The sequence below is a fragment of the Corvus kubaryi genome, unplaced genomic scaffold (genome assembly GCF_017639235.1).
Source record: "Corvus kubaryi isolate FWS band 111438036 unplaced genomic scaffold, C.kubaryi_AGA036_p1.0 37284, whole genome shotgun sequence".
Taxonomy (NCBI): domain Eukaryota; kingdom Metazoa; phylum Chordata; class Aves; order Passeriformes; family Corvidae; genus Corvus; species Corvus kubaryi.
Window position 1 is genome coordinate 2571199 of NW_024581088.1, and position 5562 is coordinate 2576760.

General features: G+C 42.9%; 1 long non-coding RNA gene across 2 annotated transcripts in view; it reads left to right on the top strand.

The window, feature by feature from the left end:
• Nucleotides 1–621: 621 nt before the first annotated feature.
• Nucleotides 622–5562, top strand: part of LOC121663528 — a 16119-nt gene continuing 11178 nt past the window's right edge. The window contains exon 1 of one of the 2 annotated variants that reach the window (XR_006015660.1): nt 622–839. This is a non-coding gene — a long non-coding RNA (uncharacterized LOC121663528). Of the gene's footprint in view, nt 840–2726; nt 2815–5562 lie in introns of those variants that run through there. The other variant, XR_006015661.1, reaches the window with a different exon arrangement.

A 5562-nucleotide genomic window follows, 5' to 3' on the forward strand; every position in this document is an offset into this window, starting at 1 on the left:
CAGGAGATCCTCTGAGCTGCTTGGATCAGTCAAGACAGGGATATTTTTTTGCTGTGATTGGATTTGAAACTTTCTAGAGAACTTTGTCCAAAGAAGTCAAGTGAAGAAACGTAGCTGAAATGTAAAAAACACCCATGTGAGGGAGCAGCTGGGAGAGGCTGAGGATCACAGTTCAGAACTAACTTTGTGTATAAATCCCAATTTAAACTCTGTTCTCATTTGAATCTGGCCAGAGCACTTCAGCTGATACACCTGTGTTTGAGCAGCAAGTATCAGAAGATGTGGGATTTAACACAAGTTCAGGTAATTTCAGCTCAGACTCGTGTCTTGCTGACACATCACTAACTGCACACACTGGGAAACAAGATCCACAGAGTATGGTAAATGTAATGAGAATTAAGTGTGGGCAGCTATAACCAAAGATAATGAAGTTCCAAACACTGGCCACAGCCATTCAAGAGAAAATACTCAAACCATGAAGCAATGTACAGTTAAACACATGCAGTTTAAAAGCTATACTTTCATTTACAAATTACTTTATATGTCCCATTTTCATTAGATGCTCATCTTTCCTCTTTATATATAAAACTTGGACAAATGACTGTAGAATAGAACGGGTTCTCTTTAAAAAGAGCACCTTTGAGGGCTGAATTTACAACTGTCTTTTCTCAGGTTGTCACTAAAACTTTTTTACCCTCCTAAACCTCGTCTTACCTTCTTCTGTGAACAGAGCTAATGGAAGGAAAGGCAGCAGCCCTCCTCTGGCTCAGCTGTGGCTCCATGCAGCCACTGAAAATGCATGAAGGCACCAGTTGCACAGCACCCCTCTCCCTTCACAGGTAAGCTCAGCCCTCTCGTTTGTGAAGTTAATTTAGTGAGGTTAAATGACACAGTTTTTCTGACTACATTTTCTCACCTCCAGCTGGAGCCCTGTCAGGGTTCCCACGTAGGGCAAGGAAAACTCTCCCTGCCTTGTTTTCATACGTGCTACAAAGGGATTGCATTACCCTCCCCCCCAACCCCAATTACCAGGCTGTGAAAAGAACTCCAATTAAGTGGTTAGCCATAATAGCATGGCAGCTCTTCAGGAAACTGCCTATCTAAATAGAGATGTACGGAAGGCAGTTTTCTCTCTAATAGTGATGCATTTTCAATTTATGCAATACAAAGTGCATTGGTCTGCAGTGTCCCTGGCTACTGATGATTAATAGCCCATACGCTGCAAGGGGCTACAAAGAAAAGTGCCAAGGGAAGCAGATGCAGCGGGTTTTATATTATCATGACTGCAACAAACTCATTCAGTGGTGTCAGCTCTGACTGCAGGATTCTGATTATGAAATATGATGCGTGTTGAATTTAATGGCTTTCTCTGCCCTTCTGGTGAGTTCACTGCTTTCCAATGTCATTTTGTGTTCTCATCTGAGTGGTAATAAAAGGAATATCATTGACTGTGCTAGCTCTGTAACCACTGTGTGTTTTACAATAAATTGTGTTTCAGGACCCTTCCACCCAGGAGAGTGTGCAGGGCCAGAAAGTAATATTCCCCAGTTCTCCAATATGAAGGGTTTCTCTGAGAGAACAGGAAATTATGCAAGACTGCTCTTCTCTTGAGGCATTCCTTATGTGAGCAGGACATCTCTTTTTCAAGTGGTTATGTAGCAAAAAGGTTCATTTGGATTGCAAATAATACAAAAAAAAAAAGAAAAATCCAAATAAACAGCTACTGCTATGAAGAAGCAATTAGGATACCTTGATAACAAGAGGATAAAAGTTGTTCAAAATAAAATGTAAATAAGGAACCTGGGCATACATGGAATCAGACATGTAGGAATATAAAGTCAGGGGAGACATCTAAAGAGGGGCTTTTTTATCTAGCAACTCATTATTCCATCCAACCTGTCAGTGAGCTGTAGCCTGCACCGAGTTAAGATCTTACCTGCTGGAGAGCTGGCTTTCTGGAGAGCTACAGGTGTAGCTATGAAACCCCTAATGACTGCAATGTCATTATATTGGTTTCTCAAACAAAATAAGCCTCACAAATAATGCATTGTGCCACTATCAGTGTTGAAGAGTGCACACACCAGACTGCTCTACACTGCTAACCAACACTGTCCCAAGATGGGGTGGCTCTATCTAAGCAGGTAAAATGCAGATCTGTGAAGAGAGAAAAGACAGAACCTCAAAGCTGAGATATTTTGCTTTACCTAGAGGAATTCCAGAGTTTCCATCCTCTCTGCCCGCATGCATCTCCTGCCTGCAACGTCAGGGGCTCAGTCGCTCCCACAGCTGCATTGGTCAGGGGAAAGCAATGTAACAGACAATAAGAGAGAAATCTCTGATGAGATTCTCAGATAAATCCACCTGTCTGATCTTTCCCTTTGGAATCTGCTGCAGCCAGCATGAAACTCTGCAGCAACAGGTAGATTAACGATTGAGTGAGCTGGAATGCAAGTCCCATCATGTAGATAGGCTGAGACACAAGCACATTGTTCCTCTTTCTCCCAGGAAAAGGCACAAATCGAAGTTTACTCACTTTTGCACTTCACAGTTTCATGACTGGCCAAATCTAGAGAGCAGCAGTGAAAGAGCAAGAGCTGCTTCTCACACCAGCAAAGCCATATCCACTGAGCCACGAAGTGCCTGAAACACGAAGGGTATTTTTCTCTTTGTAAATGCACATTCCAAAGTTCACCTGTGCTGTTTTCTTAACTACAGCCCCCTCTGATGGAGTATTGCTGTTTCTAGAAACGTAAGGAATATTCTTCAAAGCAGAGGACAGAAAGTCATACCTGCACATTTCAGTTCTGAATCCAGGTATAGGGCTTTATTTTTAAAGTGATAAAACCAAACTGCAGAGGTCGTTCCTAAGAATTTACAGTTAAAGTGGAAGCTTTCCTTTACAAAAGTAAATCTGTACATTTGTCTGTTTTTTGGAAGAGAAAGACCACCAACAAACCAGGACACAGTGCCACTAACATGGCAGAGGTGCATACAACCGTGTTCAGCCACTGTTGCCCAGCTGAATTCTCCCTTTAACTTGGTATGTTTGTATTCAGCAATTCAATTGTATTGCACACCACTTCATTTGTTAGGTTTCATAAAGAACCTAGGAATGAAACTTCCACTTTTAGGACAATCCAGAATGTTTTTAACCTTGTTTTTGTCTCTAGTTGAAATGTCACTGGTATTCTCAATCATATTTTATATATGAACACTTAAAAACCTTTGCCTAAAGGACAAATGAGACTTGTCTTTTGTCCTTTCAGACTATACCTCATATATTTTCACATAAAAATGTATTGGAACAAGATTTAAAACTGTTATACATTTTATTGAGCTCTACCTCCAGAGGGAGAAGAAAAGCATGTTAACATTTAACATGGTGGTTTTGTCTTTCTCCCTTTCCTCCACTGTTTGCTGAAAAACTTGGAACAGTTGAAAGGTAGAAATGTCAGGCAGAAATCTGTGATCTGCCTCAAATTAAGTCATGTATTGCTGCAATGCAACAGAGGCTTTGTCCTCTCTGGGATTCTCAGTCTCAGTAAAGAGTAATCAAACGTAAGAATATTCCCAGATGAAGAGAACATAGAGAACAAGGGCCCTGAGAGCATTTACCATCAGCTTGACAAGCCCATGGCAGTGTTGCCTTCTACAGTCATGACCTTGTCTTTTGGTTTACTCTGGAACTCCAGGACAATCAGGTGCCTGTCTCAGGCAGGGCACAGTGCAGGGACACTGGATCCAGCCCCAGCACCACCAGCTGCCAATGCAGGACTCATCTGCTGGGTGCTGCAGGAGCTGAGCCACCAAGCACAGCTCCCCCAGGATGCAACCCATCCTCTCTCCTGTGTGTTTGGGAGCTGATATCTGCTGTCTGCAAGCAGAGGCACAGCAGTGTCTGTCTTGGACCAGGCACAAAGACAATTGGCACTGGAGCAGCAGCCCCGGGAGAAACTGCATCCTGGAGTCTCCGCTGCGCAGCTCAGGAAGTGCTGTACTTAAATTTAGATGTCTTCATGAACCATGAGACTGATTCAGCACTGAGAGGGCCAGAGCATGCCAAATGTATCCAAGATGTTCTTCCCAGGCCAGAGAGACTCTGCACAGTGAAAATGAGCTCAGAAGGCCTTGCAAGGCAGAGAGTTTCAAGCAGGTGAAGAAAGGTTTAGTATGACTAAGATAAAAGTTCTTTAGCAGCTGGGATGCTGTACATATGGGGGGAAGGAAGGAAGATGAGCTGCTCCCTGTGGTGCCCACTATCAGGCACATTCTTTATTCTCAATGTATTTCTTATGTTTGAAGTTGCAAATCTGGTACTCAAGTTCAACTTGAGTTCTCTCTTTAAGCACCTGCCTTTTTGTAATTACTTCAGTGGGGCCTTAGAGGAGCATGTTTGAATTAGAGTAAACCAACACATTTGCATCCAACTTTCAGACCACTCACCCCAACATCACCTCGGAGCACACTCCATGCTTACACCGTTCCCTACAGTCCTCTCTGTGGAAGCCCTGGCACTCCTGCATAGAGCATTCCTCCATCTGTGAGCCTTTTCCTTCAGAAGACTACTATTAGCCAGGTTTGTTACCAAGATCAGCATTTTGGGAGCTCCTGTACTCTCCCATCAGAAGCATGAAGGGAGGCTGGATTTCACCTGGAATGCCTGGTTGCCAGCAAGTGCTCATTAGTAACACCCAAAGCCTCCGCAGCCGTGCTGTTTGATTTATGAGAGATTGTGATGGTGAAATGCCAGACCACCAGGGATGGTTTGTTAGTTTGGGCTGGGCAGAATTTTGTACCAGTTATGCCTGTATAAGGGCATATGCCAAGAATTGTTATTTTGTTATTTTTCTTTAAAGGCTGTACTGAAATACCCTGGTGGGGAAACAGGGACATCCTTTCTTGCAATTCTTTAAAGTAAATGAATAACAAAACCAACAAAATTTCCTCCTTTTTTTGTTAACATTAGATTTTGTCCTAAAATTTTGTTTTAGGAAAACACAGCTATGAAACCTGACTAGAATTTGCTCTTCACTTACAGCATTCTGACATATTCAAATCTATAATTAGACTCTCTATAAAGCTACCCAGAGAGCACAGTGTCAGTTTAATTGGAGAGGGGAAGGAGTCCCATATCGAAGGAAACCCCCAAGATCTTTCCCTGTGTCCCTGGGGGAGCGGGGAACAGCGCAGGCATTTTCTTCTTCTTTCACACCCCCCAACCATGGCTATTTTAAACCAGACAAGCACCTCCTTGCTCTAAAGCTGAGCTAGCAGGGCAGCCTCTCAGCCACATGAGAATAGATGTACAGGGCAGGGAGGATTAATATTCTTGGAGATTTTCCTTAGTCTGCAGGAAGCCAGCACAAAGGCACTAATAACCTCCAAGCAGAGAACATTTCTCGTGGGGATAATAGCTCAAGGATAGAAAGAGAGAGCTTTTATACTATAAAAGAACATTATCTTTCTTGTAGGAAAACTAACTAGTTTGGGCTCTTTAAGTGCAGAACTAAGCTGCTGTCCTGGGTTGCAGTGTATTCTATTACCATCCTCAGGAGCCGTTGA